The sequence below is a fragment of the Phascolarctos cinereus genome, unplaced genomic scaffold, assembly GCF_003287225.1.
Source record: "Phascolarctos cinereus isolate Bilbo 61053 unplaced genomic scaffold, phaCin_HiC Scaffold_1;HRSCAF=81, whole genome shotgun sequence".
NCBI lineage: Eukaryota > Metazoa > Chordata > Mammalia > Diprotodontia > Phascolarctidae > Phascolarctos > Phascolarctos cinereus.
Genome location: NW_027555514.1, coordinates 40,912,091 through 40,937,234, shown reverse-complemented (window position 1 = coordinate 40,937,234; position 25,144 = coordinate 40,912,091). Strand labels below are relative to the sequence as shown.

Genomic DNA, 25,144 nt, shown 5'->3' with positions numbered 1-25,144 from the left:
TTGCTACAGGATTAGCACTCGCTCCTTCTGGTTACATATGTCCTTGATAATATCTCTTTAACCACGGCTAAGGCACAAGTCATTGTTGATAATACATTACTTAGATTACTCACACTGAGTTATCATCTACCATAAAATGAAATTAAAAATCAAAGAATCATAAAACCTCAGGGCTGAAAGAAACCCCAAAAGCTGTCTAGTCCAAATCATATCTAAGAAACCTTCCTACAGAAACATCTCCAAATGTGATCATTCTAGCTGGGAGTGGGGAGGAAAGAAGAATGCATAGGGACCCACTACTTCTCCCTATTCCATTCCACTTTTGGATAGCCCTGATTGTTGAGAAATTTTTCAAGATATAAAATTTGAATCTGGTTCTGTGAAATCTTCACCCATCATTCCCGAGTTTCTGTTTTCTGCCACCAAGCACAAGTCAAGTCAATAAGCATTTATTAATCATCTACTATTTTCCAGGCACTATACTAAGTGCTGGGGATAGAGAGAAAAGCAAAAACCAGTCCCTAGTCTCAAGCAACTCACAGTCTAACAGGGAATGCAGATGACTCTGCAAAATCAAGATATATACAGGATAAAGTGGGAGTAGTCTGCAAGGGAAGGTGCTAAGATTAAAGAGAACTAGGAAAGGCTTCTTGCAGAAGGTTGCACTTCAGCTAAGACCTCAAGCTAAGCCAGGAGGTGGATGAGGAGGGAGAGAATTCCAGATATAGGGGACAATCAGTGAAAATGCCTAGAGTCACAAAGTGCTACCATAATACCATCTTGAGATGAGCAGAGTATGGGGGAGGGGAGTGTAAGGCTGAAGAAGTATGGAAAGGTAGGGAGAGGCCAGGTGATGAAGGGCTTTAGGCACAAACCTCATCCTTCTTCCATCTAACAATGCTTTAGATACCTGAAGATGGTGATCACTCCCTGACCCCCAAGTCTTTTCTTCTCCAAGGTAAACATTTCCGGTTCCTTCAACCAGTCATCACAGAGGAGTCCCTCACAAGCCTAATCACTCTTCTCTGGACACTCTCTAGATTAGTAATATCCTTTCACCTGAAGTGAAGATACACCAATCCACCAACAATCATTTATTCAGTGCAGGAAGGGTGTGGAGCACTGGAGGAGTCAGAGTCCAAAAGAATTAAGTCTCTGCCTTAAAGAGGCATCGATTTTAATGGGTCGAAGGAGAAGGACAATCAGAGTCTCCGAAAAAGAAGGCTAGAGAGCAGTGGTGGTTAGCACAGAGTCCAGAAATTTAGGTTTAGATAGACAGATGCGTGGATGGATAGATGGATGGATAGATAGATAGACAGACAGACAGACAGACACAGACAGAAAAACAGGATAGATAGATGCTTAGGTAGATAGATAGGAGAGAGATAGAGAGACAGGATAGATAGATATGGATATAGATAAGTGCATTTCAATATAACTAGTTTCTTTTATAATTCTATATATTTTAAATTATCATTTAAAAACATTATTCTGAGAAAGGGTACACAGGCTTCACTATACAAAGGGGGTCAGCAAACAAGAAAGGTGAAGAACATTGTTGCAAAGGAAAAAGGAATTCAATGAGAACCATAAACATAAGAAATTTCTACCATGACCAAAGCAAAAGGATCAAACTAAGGAGGAATAAAAATAGCAAAGTTATTCTTAGCTCAAGTAGGAAGAGCAAAAAAAAAAAATCCAAATATTCTTTTAGAGCATGGAACAGCAGAGGAAAAGGAGAGAAAAGAGCTTACTTGAAAATGTATAGACAATACACCTGGCCAAAAGGATTGAAAAATGAGCCAAATAATGAGGTTTCAAATATAATAAAGAAGAGAAAGGCTATTGGGCTTTTTGCAGGACACTTGAAGGAAGAACTGGATTCCTAGGAGAACGGTGTTAAACATTATAAAAACAATTTTTTAAACACAGGGCAGAAATATTTTTTTAACTATTAAATGTAAGAAATGTTTTTAAAAATAATTCTGCCTTATTCCTTAAGATGAGATGTGAAGAAAAGAGAGAAGGGTCAAATTCTAATGAAACAGACTCTTAAAGGGCCTATCTAATGAGCTTGTGCTAAATGAATTTTTTTTTTGTTAAAATATAATCTATTTCATTCTTCATGGTGTTATCTGGGCCTTATCATGCCTTGCACATGCCAGGTCTTTTTTTTGTTTTTTGTAAACAAAGTATCCATGAGCAGAGGAAATCAATTTACTGATATGCAGAAATACACTAGCAAAAGAAAAACTTGAAGAGCTATAGCTTAGAAGTAAACTAGATTCTCCTCTCTGAGAAAGAAGAGTCAAAAAAAAAAAGGAAAAAGCCTCCTTAGGAAGTTAAAATAATCCTATAAGAAAGGAAAAAGTGAGTCTTTACAATGGGTGGGAGGACATTAAGGTTCAAAATCCTGGACTATTCCCATTTATTCAGGACTTCTGGTCTCCTTAATGATGCATACAATCATTTCCCAATTAATAGCCATTAAATGATGCCCCAACAAAAGCAATTAATGGTTTATGCCCAATGAGCTTTTTGCTAATCTCAATAAGCAAAGGATCAGGAATAAACTAAGAAATGCCCTCCCCAGGTGGAAAGAAGAGGTTTTTGTTAGGGCCCTAGGCTAGGGGCTGCATCAGGGATTCACATCAGTTCTTGATTACAGGGATTATGATTTTGTTTTATGATTTAAAAATTAAAAAGCTCCTTTCAGTAAACAGGTTCTGTGAATTTTTATTTTTAATCTGTGCCTCAGGATCAATGTTTCTTCCAAAGCAACCTTTTGGAAAGTTTTTTGTTTGTTTTTAGAGGTTTTGGGGGGGTGTTTTTTGTTTTTTACAAAATGGGAATGTTATCAATGCCTCCAAACTTCTTGTTCAGAATACACATTTTATTTTTCTCCAAGAAGCTCAGTTACATTTTATCCATTTAATTGTAGCAACAACCCCATATCTCTTCTCTCCTTGCTATTCCCATTTTTTTCATTCTACAGTAGAAGAGATATCCCTCCTCAAGAAGAAAGAAGCCAATGAGGAATATAAGCAAGGAATGAACCACCTGTACCATTTTCAACTCTTAAATCTGTACCAGGGTCAGAAAGTCAACGCTGATCCTCCCTGACCAGCAAAAGGCCTTTCCCTGGACTGCTAGCTACAGGGGCCACCCTCTGGCTCATCCCTTTCAGCACTAAGGAAAGACTGATTTCCTTTGTTTGGCTTAAATGGGATCCAAATGGTCAGGGCTAAGAAATCCAAGGCCTGATCCTCAAATTGATTCCATCGAACTCCAAACCATCTGTGCTGCAAGTAATTAGCTCACAACCTGATTTATTCAGGAGTAGGGGAGACAAAATCATGCATGGATAAAGACAAAGATTTCTACATTTGTATCAGAATGTATAGCCTGATCCCTGGAAACACAAGAAATAATCTGTTCAAATGATACAGTCTCTCTCCAAAGGGGGTGGGGAAAGGCTCTCTGAATAAGGACCTAATCCCAAGGAAATCAACACTTAGATGAAATTTATTTTGGAGTAATAAGCCAATTTACCTCCCTTTCTTGTCTGAATCAGAATAAAAATGTGGCTGTTAACAAGACTCATCAGTGGATCTCCAAATGTCTTTCAACATTTACTCATCCACCTAACCATTATTCCTGTGGGATACACAGGTGGCCCAGATAATCATGTTTTGACAGATGGAAAAGTTGAGAATATGTGTAGGGAATTCAGCCCGCATATCCTGGCTTCCAGCCCAAAAGGATACTTGCTAACGCTCTATGGGAGCAGTTTTCTCAATTAGAAGAATGTGTTCATGGTTTTTTTATATGTTTACTATTGAACATGTGAGTCTTCTCTCTCTCTCTCTCTCTCTCTCTCTCTCTCTCTCTCTCTCTCTCTCTCCTCTCTCTCTCTCTCTCTCTCTCTCTCATCTCTGTCTCTCTCTCTCTCTCCTCTCTTTCTCCCTACCCCCCCATCCAACACCCAGCATTAAACAAGTATATGTACAACCCAATTTAACATGAAGGTATAAAGTACCTACTATACTTAAGGCACTGAACTAGACATTGGGGATACCAACCCCCCAACAAAAAAAGACTGTGTGCCTCATGTTGTTTGTGGGAAAAGACTTGAAGGAAAGGGCTCTAACAATTTAGGGGAATCAGAAAGATTTCCTAGAAGAAACTCAAGGGTTAAATGTTGAAGGAACCTAGGGATTTTAAGAGGCAAAAGTGATGAGTAGGTGTTAGATCCAGGAGCATGAAATAGTTGCAAAAGGAAACAGTCACCAAAACCTTCTCCTCTGAAAGTTAGGCTATATGAGGTGTATTTACCCTTCTAAAGAGAGAACACAGAAGTAGATGGCAGTAGCTATCTCCTTTTCTTTGATCAATCCATCGAAAAACATTTATTAAACACCTACTATGTACCAAGCACTGTGTTAAATACTGGGGAGATTAAAAGAGGCAAAAAACAATCCCTGCCCTCAAGGAGCTTGTAATCTACCGGGAAGGAAACAAACAAACACACACAGAGAAAAGTACATAGAGGATAAATAGGAAATAATTAACAGTGGGAAGGCACTACTATTCAGAGGGGCACAGTAAAGGATGAGACTTGAGCTGAGACATAAAGGAAGCCAATGTAACCAGTTGGCAGAGATGAAGGAGACCGTTCCAGGCTGGGGGACAATCAAACAAAATGCCCAGAGCCAAGAGATCAAGGGTCTTGCTCATGGCACAAGAAGGAGGCCAGCGTCATTCCCTGATCTAAGAGGACTGGAAAGGGAGGAGGGGGCTAGGTTATGAAGAACTGTGAATGCCAAGTAGAGGGTGTTCTACTTGATCCTAAAGACAACACGGAGTCACTGGAGGTTTTTTGTTTGGTTTTGTTTTGTTTTAGGGTGGGCATGACTTACGCTTTAGTCACTTTGGTGGCTAAAATGGAGGATGGATTGGAGAGGCCTGAAAGGCCGTTGGAGATGCAAGATTAGAAGTCAGCAGAGAGGTTGTTGGGCCAGGATAAGTAGTTTGGAGAATCATCAACATACAGACAATAATTAAATCTGAGATCACCAAGTAAAATGGTACAGAAGGAGAAGAAAAGAGGGTTCAGAACAGAACCCTGTGGAACATCTACAGTTAGAGGGAATGATCTGGATGAGAATCCAACAGACAAGACTGAAAAGGAGTGGGCAGCTAGGAGAATCAGGAGAGAGCAGGGTCCTGAAAATCTAGAGAGAGGAGAATATTTAGGAGGATAGCAGGATCAACATGTCAAAGGTTACAAGGAGAAGGAAGATGGAGAAAAGGACAGTGGCTTTGGCAACTAAGAGAACATGAGTAACTTTGGAGAGGGTGGAATGATAAGGTCAGAAGCCATACTCTAAGGGGATAAGAGGAGAGGGAAGGGATACAGAGTGGAGGCACTTCTTGTAAATGGCCTTTTCAAGGAATTTAGCCACAGGGGGCAGAAGAGCTATAGGAAGAAAGTAAGTGAAGATGGAAGGACCCAGTGTGGGAGTTTTTCAGGATGCAGGAGATACAGGCACGTTTGTAAGCAGAAGGAAATAGACCAATGGACAGAGAAAGGTTGAAAATAAGTGGCAGAGTAGCGATGACAGAAGGGTTGGTCTGTAGGAGGAACAGGGAAGGAATGGGATCACTTGAGTAGATTGAGGGCATAGCCTTGGTAAGAAGCAGGGCTACTTTGTAATGTGATGCATGGGATGGGTGAAGGAAACAGAGGCAGAAGGCATCTGAGCGAGAGGATAGTTCAGTCTCTACCAGTCTATGGCATTATCTCTGTGCATAACTCCATGAGTAAGTGGGACAGAGATAAGGATCAGACCCTTGATCTCACTGGAATAACAAATTCCCAAGACAGCAGACTCCCTCAGCTAGTGCAGGTTGGCAACTTATCTGCAACTTAGCCTCAGAAAGCCTGAGAGGTTAAGTTACTTGCCTACTGTTATACAGCCAGTAAATGTCAAAGGTGAGACCTGAACTCAGGTTTTCTTGACTTGAAGGCCAACCAAGCATCTATCCGCTACAGCATGCGGCTTCCTTTCAAGTCAATAATTCCTGCAAACTTAGCTGAAACAAATATTGGCATTAGTGTTCACAGATCTGCCAGCTGGTGGTCAGTTGGTCTCCTGGCCCTGCAGACTCCAAGCCTTGTGGGAGTTCCTTGGAAGCCATATTCATGTTCTTCCGGGGTCTAAGCTAGTCCCAGACTAGAATGAGTATAAATGCAGATTCCAAAGAAAGAAACAGAAATACATTCCTTCCCCAGGCCCTTTCCCAACTTTGACTATGCCACCTCTACAATGAGTCAGATTTCTCCTTTCCATGTTCCATGCCCTTTACACGTTTTCCCTCTATATACCAATCTGTGTTCTGGGGTGGCAGGAAAGAAGAGGGATAGGTTCAGGTAAGGGCTGTGCCTCTTAGCAGCTGTATGACCTTGAACCAGAGCCTCTCTGGGACCCAGTGAAATTTCCTCACCCATAAAATGAAGCGGTTAGGCTTGATCCAACTTTAACATCCCCCCCTTAAATCTATGCTAAATGATGACTTCAGTCAAAAAAAACCCTGTCTCTCTTTCTGTCCATGTCTGTCTCCCTCTGTCTCTGTCTCTCCCTCTGTCTCTTTCTCTCTTCTCACTTCTCATTGCACTCAATCTTCCTTTGATAAAACTCCTCAAAATAGGCCTAGATTGATGGCATTATTTTCTTCACCTGCAGTTGGTTTTTTTTTAAATTTCTACTTCCACATATAGGTTCGTTTCTCTCAGCATCACTTCCCCCTCACCTCTTCCACCTTCAATCCTCCCTCTAGCATCATTTGCACCAGTTGGGATCATCCTTTGGTAACTAAAGTAATTAATATCTATGAAAGTAACAAACCAAGCTTAAGTAGAAATTCTCCCAGGGGCTAAGAGTTTTGCTGGTGACCCCTCCATGCAATACTTTTGCTGCAGAGGCTAACTCCTCAGACACCAGGGCCTAGGAATTAATATCATTCTTCTAGAAGATCAAATTGGAAAGTGATTGGAACTGCCCTTAGTTACTCCTGGAAATGTTCTTGAGCCTATTTCAGGCCATTTGTCAGGCTCCAGGCAATTCCAAGAGAGACATCTCATAGAAGCAAACTTGGTCACTGAGCCTGAAGATGCCAAATAAGGAGAGAGAGCTTGGTTGCTTCTGATTAAAGACCAAATATTTTGGAGACAATGTACTCACCGGGAGTCCATAGTGCTCTCTGTGCTAGGCAGATGCCACAGAAAGCTAAGCAGTTTAAAAAGCAGAATTCCTTAAGCGGCCAAGTTCACACAGGAAGCAGGGCCCAGGAGGAAATTCAGCTCCTGACCATCTGGGATCTTAATGTGAGGAGTACATGCCACCAGTATTAATAGGCCAAACAAGGAGATTGGGAAGCCAAAAAACTGGGAAGAAAGAAATTCTAGGTCATGGATTGGAGGCATATACCAGGAAGTTACCTGAGAAATGGTTTCTTTGGCTCACCTGGAAAATGCTTCCATGAGCATTGTTTATGAAGGTGGGAGATGTCTCAGAGCTATGATTTCATCAGTGCAGAGAACTCCCAGTAAGGAAACTCCTTCTCCCAATGCAGACTGGGAACTGTCTGCAACTTCTAGTCCAGGGGGGAGGAACCTACAGCCTTGAGGCCACTCTAGACCCTTAAACGAGGCCTTTTGACTGAATCCCAAAAGTGAGGATCAAGAAGGCCTCAAGGCTGCAGGTTCCTGGGGCATTGAGGGATCAAGTGATTTGCCCAGGGTCACACACTCAGATCTGTGCCATTGGGGGGGGGAATTAAACCCACATCTCTTCTACAAAACAATACACTATGTCTCTGCATAAGTAGATACACACATATAAAATATTTCAATTGTTTTAAAACCTCAGAGATATGACACACAGCCAAGAACCAATAAGCAAAAAGAGAACTGAGCAGACAATGCACTGGTTAAAAGGTGGGCTACCCTCACACACAGGACTCTGTTTTAAGGTAAGATCCCCTTGAAAGGAAACACAAGGGTGCATGAGATAGAAATAGTGGGAAGAGGGCCAGATTTGGCAGGCATATGAATGAATGCACTGCTGGTGAAGCTGTAGATTAGAGCTGCTATTGTGCAAAGCAGTTTGGAACTAAAGTCTCCCGCCCCCAAATTACTGAATTTTGGAGGCCTTGTGACCCAGATATGCCACTACTAGGCCTATGCCTCAAATCAGTCAAAGAAAGAGGGAGAGGGCCTATATGTACAAACATTTTGATAGTTGTTTTTTTTTCTGGTGGCAAAGAACTGAAAATTAAGGCAGTGTTTGTGGATTGGGGAATAGCTGAACAAACTGTGGAATGAAATGATCATTCCAGAAAAAATGAAGGAGACAGTTTCAGAGAAACCTGGGAAGATGTGTATGAAGTGATACAGAGTGAAGTCAGAAGAACCAGGAGAACAATTTATTCATAACAACATTGTGAAGACAAAGAACTTTGAAAGACTTCAGAATTCTGACCAAGGAAACCACCAACCACAGTTTCAGAGGATGGATGATGAAGCAGGCAACTCATCTCCTGATAGAGATGATGGACTCTGAGAGCAAAATGAGGTAGAGATTTTGGGGCATGGCCAATGTGGGGATTTGTTTTTCCTTAACCAGGAATATTTGTTACAAGGTTTTGTTTTTCTTTTTTCTTTTTTTTTTCTCAATGAGAGGAAGGTGGAAAGTAAAGAAAATAATTTTTTGTTAATGGGGAAATTTTTTTTTAAAGAATGCTAGACATATAATCAGAAAACTTGAGCTCAAGTCTCAGATCAGTCACTTAATACCTGTGTGGCCTCATATATGTTAGTAAACATCTCTGAGTGTTTCTTTATGTATAAAATGAGGAGACTGAACTAGGTGACCTCTAAGGTAGCTCTAAATTTTTGTGTTAAAGACACAAAAAATTACACAATTATTATATTAAAATATATTTACCAGGAAAAAAAGTTAAGCATCTCCTTCCATCTAAATTAATATTGTATTCGTGTTTATCATCACTACTCTGTCTTCATCATTTTTATTGCCATTGCCTTCCTAAAGGTGCAATCACAGACCATGCTAAGGGCATGTATGAGCCTGCTTGGCGGAAAAAGTTTAGCCCAGATTTGAACCATTTTGTAGATTTTCCCAGGTCCTAGCACTGAAGTTCATTCATTTTGTTCACAGTAAACACTCAGGCTCTCACTGGTAGCCCATTTACTATTATTTTGTAAGGTGTGATTCTACCAGGTATAATTATCTAGGTTCTTAAATGACTCCAGATTAAAAAACACAAATTTAAAACTGAAGAAGTAGCCTCCAAAGGCAAGCCCACAGACTGCAGCAAGAAGTGACAAGAAAGAAAATGAGAGACAAAGAACAGAAGGGCAAATACACGAACTCATTAAAAATCTGCAATTTACTGTAGAAAAGATTTCCAGCTCAACTGCTCGAAAATTATTTTAAAGCTGAGTTTAAAGATAAGTTCTGGTTATTTGGAAAATGTATTCCCACTGGAACACCACACCCTTCAATGGTACCAAATAAAGGAGGTGTTACTCTACATTTAAATTCTATTAAAATACCAGACACCAAACCAGGAACAGATAAATATCAAAGAAACAACACAAAAACTCCTTCTGTGATGATTAAGAGGGCATAGAATAAGGGGGGGGGGGAGAATGCTTAGACAAATAAATCAACTAAGTTTCCAGCACTGAATTATAAAAAGATAAACATCTTGAAATCTCAAAAAATCTTGAAATCCTTCAAAATCAGGGCTTCTTAACCTTTTCTTGGCCTGGATATTTTTGGCAATCCAGTGAAGCCTATAGATTTCCTCCTCAGAATAATTTTTTTTAAGTGTGTGTATATGTGTGTGTGTGCACGTGTGTGTACACACATGCACGCACATATGCACACACACATATTTGAAGGAAATGCTATATTTTACTACAGGTTAGTAAAAAGTAAAGATGTAAATTTCTTCCCATCCAAGTTCATTAATCCCTTGAAATTTATCCACAGACTTCAGGTTAAGAACCTTTGTCCTAGATGGATTTCCTCTTCAACCAAGGCTCTATGCTAACTCCTAAGTAACCACATATATAGAATATAAATTTACATAAATATAAGTTTAGGTATAAATCAACCAGTAAACAAATACTTATTAAGCATTTAAATTTCAATTAAATTGAATAATTCTGAGTGACTAAGTCATTTTAACTATTACAAACAACCAAATTAACCATAAAAGAACATATGAAGGCACTATCTGCATCCAGAGAAAGAACTGATAAACAGAAGTATTAATAGAATGTATGTATGTATGTATGTGTGTATTCACACATATTTGTGTCTAATGGTAGCCATCGGGAGGGAGGGTTGAGGGAAAGAAAAAAGGCAAAAAAGTTACATGATAATTTTATTATATATTTTTAAAAGTTGTACATAATAGATTTGCAGTTTCATGTATAATCATCTTTTTTCTATTCTACTACATTATGGAAATGCTTGTTCTATTTCTTAAGTTCAGAATAAAATAAATAAAATTTTAAAAAACATATATTAAGCACCTATTATGTACAAGGCACTATGGCAGCCTATGGGAATACAAAAACAAAAACAAAAAAAAGTGGTCCAGCCCTCCAGGAGTTTACAGGAGCTTACAGGAGGGTGAGAATATTTACATAGAAAAGTAAAGGCAAACATTGCATGATGATCAACTTTGATAGATTTAGCTCTTCTGGCAATACAATGATCCAAGACAATTCCAAAAGACTCCTGATGGAAAATGCTATCCACAACCAGAGAAAGAGCTATGGAGTCTGGATGCAGATCAAAGCAAGCTATTTTCACTTTTTTTGCTTTTTTGTTTTTTTGTGTGGCTTTTCCCTTTTGTTTTTGTCTCCACTTTCACAACCTGACTAATGTGGAAATATGTTTACATGATTGCACACGTGTAACCTATATCAGATTGCTTGCCATCTTGGGAAGGGAGATGGCAGGAAGGGAGGGAGGAAAAAAAATTTGAAACTCAAAATCTTACTTAAAAAATAAATGTTGAAAACTATCCTTACATGTAATTGGAAAAAATAAAATACCATTTACAAAAAAGTAAAGTAAATGCAAAATACAAACAAGCTAAATTGAATACAAACTAGTTTTCCTGGGTTAAGTAGGAGGAAATCAGGAATGACTTATACAAAATGGGATACCCACACTGCATTCTATTAAAAAAAAAAATCTCATTACAAAGAAAAAACTCCACTTGCAACAGCATTTATCAAAACTTCTCTCCAAATATCCAAAAGGATTGAAAGAAATCCATTCAACTTGGTTCAACCATTTCTCCCATAGGACCTTGGAATTTAGAGTTCTTTACTTAGCTGAGGTGTGTGTGTTGTGTGTGTGTGTGTGTGTGTGTTTGTGTGTGTGTGTGTGAGAGAGAGAGAGAGAGAGAGAAGAGAGAGAGAGAGAGAAATACACTCACAAGCACTTCTGCCACAAAGAAGAAGATGAAAAGTTTCCATTGCCCTATCTGGTTTGTCACTCAATAGAAAAACATGAATTCCTTAATAAGTGGATATTAAAACTACAGAATCTGCCGAAAACACAAAACTGAGAGGATGAGGTAAGGAAGAGATGTTCATCCTCTCTAACTGGTCCAAATGTAATGTCTCTCTCTATATAGTGGTCAGAGAAGATTTAGGAAACTATTATACAATAACCATACTACATTTCTAAAATTTCTGGGCTGATGAATAAAGATGGTGCAAAATCTAAGCTGAACCACCACTGTAGCCATTCTGTTCAGGAACAGGTTTCGTGTCCATCCATAAACCTTTGGTTTCACCAGAAAAAGGTATACTTACTTGGAAAACCAAAGAGGCCCCTCTTCCCCTTGCCCCTGATCACAAGCCTGGCCACCAGGAGTTGTGTTAAAATGTGAAAAATTAGGTCTTGATCCTCTAACTAAAAGAAAAGTTCTTTTCAGTACTGGCCCTTTCTCCAGCACATGTGTCAGATTTTCTCAAGATACACAGCATTCATTCTTTAAATATGACAAAGCAGCTTTTGCTAAATAGCTGTTAAATAATGGACTAAAACGCAAATGGTGAATAGCATCACACAGCTACATCCCACCATGTTTGTTTTAAAATGAAGCTATGTTTTGTTTAAATGTCACAAGAACTGAATCACAGAATCAATGATCTCAGCTGAACGATTCAGAGACCATCTAGTCTAACTTGTACCTGAACAGGAAAACCCTCTATAACAGCCATGTCAAATTCAAATCAAAATGGGGGCCACTGATCCATACCGAAGGACATCTATGGGTCACATATTGACTTGGTTTTAAAACACAATGCAGCCTAACACCTCTGCAACACTCCTAATGAGTGGCACCTTCCTCTCCTCTATCTCCCAATCTCCTCAGCAGATGCCACTGCAAATGACTAAAGGATTATCCTAACCCATCATGTTCTTGAAAATGGGAGTTAACAGACCTTATTTCTTAGCAGCTTAAAAAGCTTGCTAGATGAGTATTAGTTACTATGTATACTAGTTACAATACTATATTAGTTGCTATGTATACAATACGCTAACACATAGGTACTATTACTACTAGTTATGACCTCAAGTAGATGTTCCTGTGCCCATTTTACAGATGGGTAACTGAAGCACTAAGTGGGGTTAGATCATTCCCATACAATTATATATCACCCCAGGGCCAGGACTATAATCTTTCCTACCCAGTGCTCAGCAGGAGACTACTGAATCACCTGTAGGGTCTCAAGCACCCACTTCTCAAGGGCCCCTGCAGTTTTTTCCTGTTTGACAATAATCAGGCCCCATGCTACATGACCACCTGTAGTGTCTTAAGCAATACCTCCTGAAGGCTTCTGCAGCATTTTTTCCCTATTTGACAAGGATCAGACCTACGCTATGGTGACTTGGGAATGGCCTCCCTCTACCAAACACTCCCACAAAGAGAGCACTGTAATGAATTTGAACAGATAAAGAGTATCAGTCTTAGCATTCGTGTCTGATACTCTGTAATTCTTGGTTATTTTTAAAACTCCAAGATAAAGGAGAGCCACCCGGGAAAAAAAAAAAAACAGAGAGCGATCATGCCCAACTTTCATGCCAAAAGCTGGCAAAGGCTGGGTCCTTTCTTTAGCAAGCTCCCAGGCACTCAGCTATGATTTGTCTCAATCCACACCGCCAGCCTTGACTCTTCACTGCTTGTGGAGTTCTGCAGCTGGGAGTTTACTGAACACGTGCACTTCTACCCAAAGCTGTAATGAAGCACATTTGTGGGACTCTCCAGAGACCCCGAGCTCCTCATTGTCTTTCTAGTTTGGCGAGTTTTCTTCATTACCAAGCTCCAAGCCAGTGCGTGCAGTTCTGAACAGTACTCTCCATCGGCACTCTCCTTCTCAGCCACAGGATGGGGAGCTAGATTTGGCCCAGGTGCTGCCTCACTAGTGCCTCCAACAAGGCTGTATGAGCTGATGTCTTGACTAAATGAATGTCTCACTTCCCTCTCTTCCCCATTGCTAATCATGAAAAGAGGCACTCTCCTGAGTTTTTTTTTTATGAATTTCCAATTTTCTCTTCAAGGAGTCAGTTTTGCACCTAAGCCATAGGAGCTGAAGCTCTCAAACAGATGTTGCCTCTTCCTCCACTACTCCCCATCTGTATTTTTGCCAGCATTCAAAGGAAGGATGAGAGGAGGTAATGAAATCCTCCCACAGGTCTAAGTAATCGTCAACAAAAACCCCACAGCTTTTAGTGCAGACAACTCTTCACTAGGGACTGTGAATACGCTCTAATAGATATGCCAGCTCATCAATATGGATCTTCCCTAAAATAATTCAGAGTGCAATCCCTCCAGACCTGCCCATCCTGTGCCACTCTTGTCCATGTCATCCCCAAAGTTTGCCTCAAGGGGTCCATCCCACATGTGGGGCCCTTCCTCTTTTTCTCATGAGACCTCAATGGGTACAGTAGAATAAACCAAATCATGAACATGGAAGAAGAGTTAGAAAATTCTTCTCTACCAACCTAGGAGACAGTTGAACCGACACAAATACTGATGTAGGACTAACAGTACTGCCACCAATCCTGGAATGTCTGTTGTTCATTTGGCAAGTTATATAAAGTGATTAATGCGGGCCAGATTGCTGATTCTGTGCTGCAGAGGTGGTGGCAGGGTGGTGAAACTTGGAAGATGGGGAAGTGGTAATAAGCAAACTCTGCTCAGTCTTTGTAATTCTCTGGAAATCCCCTAAGGCATGACCCAGTCACTCCCTCATGTCCCTTCCACCCCTCCCAGTGGGAACCCACGTCAAGTTTCTGTTCTATTGCCCATCTACATTCTAAATATGTTGGTTAATAAAAGGCAATTTTTGATGATGGGTGAGACCAGATGTCACACCATGACTTTCTTGGGTCATGTGTTTCTGCTAATGCTTACTGATGTGTAGGATATATAAGAAATTACCCAATGCACCATTATTCAGGACCATCAAAACTCAATAACTGCCAGATTATTCTGTCATCTGGGGAACACCAGTGCAAAGGAATTACTGAGAGGCAATGGCCATCCACCACCAAGAAGGTAGGAGAAACAATGGCAAAGATTATTTGGGTTTTGTTTTTTTTGTTGTTTTTTATTTGTTGGCCTTACCCTGGAGTGGTATGTAAGGTAGCCTTCAAACACGCTTACATCCTCATGGCCCATTAGCTCTGCTTGTCCTCACTCCTTGCTTCTTCTTGCATGCTGAACCAGATGCTAGAAAACAAAAAGGAATGACTAGTCAAGGAAGCAACCCACCTATTCTACTCATGGCACATACACAACATGAGCTATCTACCATGCAGAACAATTTGATACTCGGGGCACTTCCAAGTACAAATGTTAAAAGGGTATGTTATGTCTGGACACAAGTGTCATGGAAGGTTGTCACAAATAATCCCCAAGTGGCCAAAATTTCCAGAATATATTTAGTCTGGGGACAAGATAGGATATCATAAAAGTTCAGACCTGGAAAGAACCACAGAGTTCACCTGGTTCAACCTACTGATTTACAAACAAAGAGACAGTATCATTTATGCTCTGTAGGCCTGGAAAAAAGAGGCAAGGCAGGCACGTATCAGGAATAGGGGAGGTTTAATGATGGAAAGCTCAATGCTTGTACTGCTATTCATGAAATAATAAAAACTCCTAGCACATGGGGAAAGTTATTCTGTGTAAGAGTCTTGATAAGAATTATATAGAATGAGGAAGTGTGGATGAGCTGTTCTCAGCAGGAATCCAATGAAGGACTGGAAGAATACTGAACCTCACAGAATCCACATCTATTTCATTTCTTCATTCATTCACAACTGTTTTCCAAATACTAACTAATTTGAAAACCCTTAGAAGTGAGTATCTTTATTCCTTTGCTGAGGCAAGAATACAGCCCAGTCTGATACCAACATAGATACAAACTTGAAGAGAGAAGGTGCTCACTCTGGTCAAGAAGTCTAGTTGGGAAGTCATTTCCAGTCATTACGGAAGGAGCTAATGGTACTAAAAGTGAGAAAACCAGGTTTAAAAACATTAAGGAATTTTGATGCAAAGTTATTCTTCAATGAATTATTAATTATTCATTACAATTATTCTAGACTTCAATGGCTTATATTAGCCTAAATTAAAATGTATCCACTACCTACCTCCTAGTAGGGCAGGGCATTTTTCCATAGAGAACCCTAGACACGTACAGAAATATTACTCAAAGCAGCCCTGAAAGAAATATGCTCATTAAAGTCACTCAGGAAAACAAGGATGAACTACAAAGAAAAGAGGGGACTTGAATCTGTCTCAGAGCGAAGTTGTCTTCAAGGTTTTACATGAAAGGAAATCGTCAAAGACTAACAGACAACATCTCACATGCCATGTTTCCTATTGCTACAAAAGTAGCATATAAATGTACATATAAATGTGTTTTGGATACCTTGTCTAATTTGGTTCTCACACAAGCTCTAAGAAAATATTACACATAGAAAATCCCAGGTTACATACTTCAGCAGAAGTTATACGCCACAGCTAATAAGCAGTGTAGACTAGACTTAAACACAAGTATTTTCACTCTGAGTCTAGTGCTATTTCCATTATAATGTGTTGTCTCTTAATTTTGAGAATAAAAAAAAGAAAGAAAAATTTTTGAGAATAAAATATAAAAAGAAACACAACCCAAGATAAGGGGGAAAACTATCCTACTAAATCATTTGTGTGAATTTAGACTAGTCAATGGTCAACTTCTGGGTCTAAGTTTTTTCTTCTATAGAATAAGGAAAGTGGGCTAGAGGGTTCAATATTCACTGATCCCACAAGTTTTCAGCTACGTGCCAGGCCCCACGCTAGAAGACATGAGGAGCATACAACAGAATAAAACCTCATTCTTGCTCTCAGGGACCTTACAGTCAAGCAAAAAAGGGAAGATGTATACAAATAATGAAGAAAAGGCAGGGTATAAAAGGACAATAAGAAGTACAAACAGAATGTTCTGGGACTTCAGAGGAAGCAGAGACAACTTCTGGCCAGGGTAGAAGTGAGGAGGAAAAAAGAGAGAAGGCTTCATGGAAGAGATGATACATGGAACTGAGCCTCTTTGGAAGCTAGGTAGGAAATCCCAGAAGCTCAGCAGGCAGGAGATCTCAGAGGTAATTTAGTCCAGCCAATGCCCAAACAGGAATCCTCTTTGCCACTTCCCTGACAAGTGAGAGGAAAGGGAAAGGGAATAAGCATTTCTGTAGTGCCTACTATGTGCCAGGCACTGTGCTAAGTGCTTTACAAATAGTATCTTACTTTCTCCTCACAACAAACCTGTGAGGTTAAGTGCTATTATCATCCCCATTTTACATGGAGGAAACTGAGGCAATCAGAAGTTAAATGACTTGCCTAGGGTCCGACAGAAAGTGTCTAAGGACAGATTTGAACAAGTGGTCTTCCAGATTCTGTTTGAAGCTCTCCAGTAAGGGTAAACCCACTACCTTCTAAGGCAACCTATTCCACTTTTGGTCAGTTCTAATTGTGGAGAAGGGTTCCCCCCGCCCCCTCCGTATGTTGAGCCTAAGTCTTCACCTCTGCAAACTGCATCCACAATCCAAGGTCTGTCCTCTAGGTTCAAACAGAACCAGCTTACCCATTTATTATGGCAGTAGCAAGATGCTCACTATGGAGCTGGGCAAGGTGGAGGGATGACAAAGAACGGGCATTCTGGAAAGAAGAGCAAAACAAAGGTAGAATGGCAAGAAACCCAGCAGCATGCTTGGGGAATTGAAAACATTCTTCTCTGGCTAAGATGCACATTGAGAAAAGAAGAGAAGAAATGAAAGATAAGAGTGGAGAGGTAGGATGAGGTCAAATCATAAAGAGCTCAACCCCTGGGTTGCTTACTCAGGTCAGTGGATTATTGCAAATAAAACACTTTGTAAACCTTAAAGCTCTGTATCTATGAGCTGTGATGACGATGATGCAATCAAGAGCCATTAAGCAGGGTAATATAATTTAGTTGTGTTTTATTTCAATTATTCTTTTGAAATTAAGTCAGACGGGTTAGAGGTGGATGAGAATAGAGGCAGTTAGAATATTACTATAACAGACCAGGAGAGGTATCATGAGGCCCCAAATCACAGTGTCAATGGGAATGCAAAGGATAGGATAAGAGATAGAGGAAAAGAGAGATCACAGAGGTAAAATAAAGAAAACTTAACAATGGTTTGAGTGTTCAGGATAAGCAAGAAAAAGCTGCATAACAAAATAGGAGGAATAAATCGAGCTGGATTGCCTTTGGGGAATTGTACAGAACTTTTAATAACTCTGTAGTTTCTTCCCGAAACAAAGGGCCATCACTCCAACACCAATACTCTTGTAAGGAGACCTTGAGGACTCCAAGGAGATTGCATGGCTTTGAGTTATGGAATACGCCGTCTCCAAAGAATGAAAGATAGAGGTCAAGCAAAAGAGGATATGTCAAAAATAATAGGTTTGAGCCTTCCAGACTACCATTAACAGAAATAGGAGAGTTGGGCTCCATCTTCTCTGGGAAGGAAAAGGCAAGGTCTTTTGCAAAGTAAGGATGGCCTGAGTGTGAGAAAGCTGCCATTGGGAATGCAATAGGAAATAAACTAAAAAATGAATAAAATTAATTGAGAAGCTGCCATTTGTCCTAGCTAAGGCTTAAAAGCTTGGATGTGTACTGGGATTGGCTTTAAGACTTCCCCCCCCACCCCCAACATCACTAAGTATCCTGGAAGAAGAATCAGAGAAAGTGAAGGAGAATGGGCTTTCCCTAGGATGGTGAAATAGAAAGGCAGGTAAATAGAACAAATGGGAGAGGAATTCCAGAGAGTTAGCAAGGACATCAAAGAGGCTGACAATTGAATCCACATTGGGTAGGGAGGGAAGTGGATCACAAAGGAGCTGATGGGTTATAGGTGACTGAAGTCCTAGAGGCTGCAATGAGGCAGGGACCAGGGTTAGTAGGGGAAGGGGAGTAAGAGTTAAAGGATAAGTGGTTGTGGTCAGACACACATTACAGTAGCAACAGGACAGTCAAGACTAAAATGGGATGAAAATAAAAGGCCACCACTGAAAAACACAAGTTAAATGAAGTCAAGAATTGAAAAGTTATTTTAATCCCATGTGTATAACATCAGAAGGAGCGTGGCAGAACGGGAGCCAATATTTACTAGCTATATGACTTCGGGCAGCTTATTTAAACTCTGTGCCCTCCAGGCAGCTTCCCAGGACTTAACCTCTAAATCCTAGCTGGGTTGCAATCTGCACTGGAGGGAGTTTGACACACTGATGAAATCGCAAAGCCTTCACCATTCATGTTCATACCTTCAGAAGGGTCATCTTCCAAAAGAGAACTTCACAGAGGCCTTCGATATACTTCATTTGAATCAAAGAATTCTAGAAATAGAGGAGCCCCATGAAGATGACCTTGAAGATACCATTCTCCTTCAAAAATTCTAGGAGTCTAAGATTTCAGATCACCTTGAGATTCACCCCGTCCATTTACTCAATGTACTGCTCACATCCCTGGTTGCCTAGCAATTCCCACAAATTAGGTAATTATACTTAGGAAGCTTCTAGTTTTAAAAATCTCTCTATGGAGAATCAGGTCCAAGGAAAGCTCATAGCTCCAGTTCCAGTTTGCTAAGCCTTTCTTAAGCTAGGAGATTGTCTTGAGGGATATCAAAATTACTTCAGGGGCTCCCAGCATCCTTGATCCCTATCATGCAAATGATATAGGTAAACTTCCCAGATAATGAGCTTAACCAAAGGAAGACACTTGTAAATGTATCTTGAGAATGGCAGTTTTGGACATGGCCAATATGGGCATTTGCTTTGCCTGATGGTAAATATTTGTCATAAGGGTTTTTTTTTTCTTTTTCCATTGGGAGAGAGGGAAGTAGAAAAGAGAGAAAATAAATGCTTATTTGAAGTTTTTAAAAATAAAATATTTAAATAATGTCACCAAGTATGGGACAGAATAATGCTTTGCCCCCTTTGCATTAATTTCTTTTTCTCTCTGCTGAAACATACGAAGGGCTGAGAAGCCGAGGATTCTTGATCTGGGATCTGTGAGTTTTTTACAAAATGTTTTGATAACTGTATTTCTACAAAATTGGTTTATTCTGTAATCCTATGTATTTTATCTCATACAACATTATTCTGAGAAGGGGTAAATAAGCTTCACCAGACTGCCAAGGGGATTAAACACTCCTGTATTGTAAGCTCTCATTACCCCAGGGTTATCTTCTAAATGAGAAATTCCTGGAGGCCTCAGAAATGCCTCAGGATAAATCAGAGAGACATCCTCAGAATGTTAGAGCTAGAAGACACCTGAGACATCATCTTGTCTAATATCTTCAATTTATATATAAGGAAACTGAGAACCGGGAAAGAGTGTGACATGCCCAAGGTCATATAGTTAGAGACAATTAGAAAAGGTTTTGAATTTGGTGAAAGACCCAGATTCAGATTCCAGCTCAGGTAGTTACTACTCATATGACTTCGGATAGACCACCCCAGTCCTCGGGCTTCAGTTTCCTCTTCTGTAAAACAAGGGGATTGGACCTCAAGGTCACATCAAGGTCTAGATCAATGATCTTATTACTAATAATAATTGCTCACATTAACATAATACTTAGTTCATTTGATCCTCATAACAACCATCAGCAGGAGGCACAGAAGAGAGACTTAAGTCTGAAAGAGGTTAAATAACAGAGGAATTGTCTGAGGTGGGACGTGAATTCAGATCTTCCTGAGTTCTAATCCATTGTTCTGTCCATCATGCCAAGGCAGGAAAAGGCAGAGGGGCCAGAGTGACAGTGCCCACTTTGAGCCCACAACCTCACTAGTTTTAAGTGCTGGCCTTAGCACTGGTAGAAGCAATCAGATCACTGAGATGGGCACAAAAAATAAACCCTCTAATGAGCCCTGGACACTGCTGAGTCAAAGACATGAACTGCCCTGGAGAACTATTGCTATGAACGAAAGGCACCATTACTCCTAAACCATGCCTTGTGCTTGGTCCAAACTTATGACAAGTTCTATTCTATGGACCCTACCCTTCAATGCACACCAGTGTGAGGCTACTCTTAGACAGTTTCTGCCTAAAGAACATGTCTACCAAATGCTTTCAAAATGATGGGGCATCTAGAGAGTTGTTACCAGGCAAGAGTTGGAAAGCCTCCTCCTGTCTAATGAGGTTAAAGAATCATTACTCGACCTTTGAGGTCACTTTTTGCTATCCTGAACAGAAGAAAGTGAGCAAATTGCTTCCTTAATAGTTTTCTTAAGTGCAAGTGTTTGGGGTGCTGATTAGGAATTTTATAGGGACTTTGAAGGGAGCACTCTGTAACTGACTTTCAGCTGCCTACAGAAGCTAGCCTTGCAGTAGAATGATGCCATATTCCATATTTGCAGTAGCAGGATTTTTTTCTACTTTTTCCATTAACGAAGGGCATTATGGTATCATTCAGGGGCTCTTAACTTTTTTTTTTATACCGGACTCCTCTGGAAGCATGATCCAACCTCTAGATCCCATCATGGAATCATATTTTTAAATGCAAGAAACAAAATGCATAGAATTACAGAAAACCAATTCTATTGAAATTCAATTATCAGAATTTTTTTTTAGCAAAACAAATTCATAGACCCCAAGTATAGTGAATAGAAGGCCAGATATGGATTCAGGAAGAACGGGGTTTAAGTCCTGTCCCTGACACTTGTGTGACTTACTTCTCAATGTACCTGGCAATATAAGATACTAAAATACAAGGACAATCAACTTGTTTATTTCTTGGATAAGAAAAATAGCTTTACAGCAAAAAAGAAAAGAAGGACAGAGAAACAGATGGACCACCCCCTTCCATGACAAAAAAAGGAAACAAACCTATTTCTTCCTCCTATTTTCTGAGGATACCTACAATGATGAGGTCACAAGTTCCACCCACTTCCCAATTGTTACTTCCTGTTTTCAGACGATACACACACTATATGCCTTCCCTAGGCCTCTGATGCTTGCTTAGGCTCGAGTTTTCAATCATAAGTATATTTTCAGGCACATGCCCAGATTTGCATATTAGCTGTTGTGCAAAGAACCAAAAGCAAAGGAGATATTCAAAACTGCAATTAAATCCACTGCAATGATATTAACCTTCTGGTCAATTAACCAACCACAGGATTGCAAAGTGCTATGCTAAGAACATTTAATCATCATTTGCTCACTCCTTCCCTCCCCCCCAAAAAAGATACAGCAAATGAAATAACCAATCTTTCATCTTCTGTGATAGCACCCATTATTTCAACCTGTTAGATGCTGCTCAGTCTTTCAGATGCATTCTCCTTGTGACTGTTTCCAACAGAAGGCTGACACAGCTTTTTTTTTTCTTTTTAATCTTCCGGACATTGCACTGGGCAGCTTGCAGGACTACAGCTGGCCAATTACTCTGTTAAACTTCCTAGTGGAATTCCCAGCGACAGCAGCGCCATCTACTGGTGGGGAAGGCAGACCCTAACACCTACAGGCTTCTCAGAAACTGGGGAACCAAGGACTTAGGGAAGGGCTGCGGCTTAGGTTGCTGGCTTTGTTTCCTCTCCAGCACATTGCTAGCATAGCTAAGGCTTAAAACCTTTCTAAGCAATACAAGTTACCTTCCCGGGGGCCTCCTGTGTAATGAATGGCTAGTCTCCCAGAGTCATTAGCATCTAAGCATTGAAAGGAACCCTACTGGCCATTTGAACCAACCCTCCCTGCCTCATGTATGAAGTCCTTCATACAGCCAGAAACTAAATTAAACACAGGCTAAGCCATAACTAAGGCAGCTTTTCCTGTAGAGAGCCTTCTTCCAAGCCCCAGCCGAGGAGAAAGTAATAGATTTACCATCTCCTTGACTTTCCTATAGCATTTTCCTCCATTGACTTCCTCCACCGTATTCCCCTTCTACCTGTAGCATCTAAAAAAGAGACTCAGAACCATTCTCAACTTGGTGCCCCTGAGCTTCTTTATGTAAGTGGCCACATAACCTCTCCCAAAGGGGAAATGATTCAGTAGGAAGGGCAGATTCTCATCTCTGGCATTCCATCTCTCCTTTCCTGCCCCCAACCTATGGGGGAGAAATCCAGAAAGAAAAGCCTTTCCATTATTGCTACTTTCAAAGCAACACTGGAGAGCAAGCCTTTGGTGGACCAGAGACCAGAACCTTGTTCAGTAGGTCAAAGAACCACATAGCTGAGTGCATAGGTTAATAATGCAGGGCTGCCAATCCTTTGGCTAGTGTGCACTACTGAATCCCTCCTTTTCAAAATGAAGAGGTCAGTCTAGAAAGCGATATTCTTTAAGATCCTTTCTTTCTCTACCATTCAGTGATTCTGAATCAGTTAAGTTTTAAAGAGAATTTGTCCTGTCTTACTATACCTGGGGCAATAAACTGTATTTTGCTTTATTAGTAATCAATTATATTTTCACATCCATTTTTTTCCAGGTAAGCTTCATGGCAACTAATCAGTTCTTTTCAATTCCCCTTTTGTCCTTCTACAGAAACCAAGTCAAAAGTTGTTGCCTGCTCCCGACAATGGTGCCATCAAACCCAAAGCCATAAGGTCTGATCTCCTTACCAACATCAAGAGTGCTACTTTCCCCTAATTTTTCCCTAATCCTGGATATCGTGGAAACTGTAGGCATTTGGAGACTGGGAGTGTATCCTGGGTCTAATGGAAATCAAACTATTTCCTGGATTTAAAAAAAGATTACAGGAAAGAGCAAAGAAGAGACAGAAAAATGAGAAGGAGGGGATTGAAACAAGCAAAGAACTGGCATCAGACTGTCTCAATGTCATGAAGAAAGGGTGCTCATTGCCCTCTCTCCCATACTATATTATGTTCCAATTGTATTATTCTCAAAGTCTAGGAGTGGAGTAAAATCCTTATAAAATCAGTAAGCAGAACTGCTTCTTATCCAGCAAGTTATCAGATGAGCTCAATGCTACCAGTTAACCAAGTGAATCCCCAAAGAACTTTTATATATTTATATCGGAAAGCCAGTACGGAATGTCCCTTCTATTGTGAGATTAGGGGAATGGGAGAATAGAAGCAAGAAGGTGTCACTGGTACAATTCTCAACCTGTTTTTTCTACTTAATTTTAGTATCAACTGATACAAGCCATTCCCTCAGCTCTTTCTAGGGACCTCTGCTGAGTGACCTCTTGTGGAAGCCAAACAGTCTTTTCCAAACATACTATTCAGAGGATTAAGGAGGTCTGAGTCTGCCTAATTCAGATGCTGGCTTACCCCCACCCCACCCCAACAGCCTGACTGTCAGTGTATATGGTGCCAGGAAAAAAAAACCCTCAGCTAACGGGCTCTCCCCCAAAATCTCTCAAAAAAAAAGAATCCCTGAATAGTGGAATATTCTGCAGTTCACTGCAGGCATTTTTCTTCCCACAATTTACTGGTGACTGTTTCTGCCATATTTATCTTTTTTTTTTTTAAAGCCTCAGCCTTTCCTTCAGCTCAGCCGCACCAATATTCAATTATTTGTTGTGGCTTAAAAAAAAAATGAGTGTCCTGCTTCCCCTCTTCCAGCACCAAGATTCAATGTAGGTAAAAGTATGAGAAGCAGCTGTCTTATGTACTGTATATATACTCTCTGCATGTACCCAATTATTTCCATGTTAACTCGCCCATTAGAATGTGAGTTCCTTGAAGGCAGGGACCGTGTTTTTGCTTTTCTTTGTATTCCCAGGGCTTAAGCCCTGTGCGGCACAGAGTAAGCGTTTAAGGAATGCTTGTTGACTGACTGAGGGCACTCCATCAGGCTTGGTTTATCGCTGCTGGGCTTTCAGACCTACGGTAAGCAAACGGTCATATTTTTTCCTTCCCTCTCCGCACAGTTACACTTCAGATTCAGCATTACTCGCATTCTCTCCATTTGCCATGGTCCTGGATCCCATGCCTCCACCAGCCTGTATGTCTCCCCGGAGCACCAGCAGCCCCCATACACTTTGCAGCGAACCAACCAAAAAGTGACATTCCATCCCTCCATGCCCAGCCGTGCTCCTCGCATTAAGAATCGCCTCTCGATCTGCCGCCACAGGCAGGGGAAGGTTTTTTTTTTTTTCTGGGCACAATCCCCTGTCCATCTTTATCAATTAAGCCACCCAGGAAGATGCAAACACGACAGGGCTGTTATTTTAACTCCACTGCAAGCTTGTTGGGAATGTTAAAGCCCCCACCCCCGGTTATCAACAAAGACAAGCTGAGCTGGGCGGTGGAGTTGGCTTTGCACCTGAAGCCACATTCGACTGGGGAGGTGGAGGGGGGGTTACGAATAAAACGGGGAGCCAATGCCTTGAATTCCACAGTCCGGCCTGATTGCATTTTTGCATTTCATCCAATGCAAAAACTGCACTCTTTCGAGTGAGAGGCGAACAATGCTCGCCCCCCTCCCCCCGCGCTTTTTTCCTCCATTCATTCATTCATTCATTCCCGGAGGCTAATTTATGAGAATAAAGAGCCGTGGTTC

General features: G+C 40.6%; 1 protein-coding gene and 1 long non-coding RNA gene across 2 annotated transcripts in view; one reads left to right on the top strand and one right to left on the bottom strand.

Moving 5' to 3' along the window:
- TMEM108 (transmembrane protein 108) overlaps positions 1-25,144 on the bottom strand; it is a 371,053-nt gene that overhangs the window by 345,723 nt on the left and 186 nt on the right. The window contains 1 exon segment of the mRNA XM_078151592.1: positions 14,749-14,853. The gene's annotated coding sequence lies outside the window, so the exon portion shown is untranslated.
- On the top strand, positions 14,450-23,557 carry LOC144456385 (uncharacterized). Its single transcript, XR_013485499.1, has 2 exons — positions 14,450-14,679; positions 23,162-23,557. It is a non-coding gene; the product is annotated as an uncharacterized LOC144456385 (long non-coding RNA).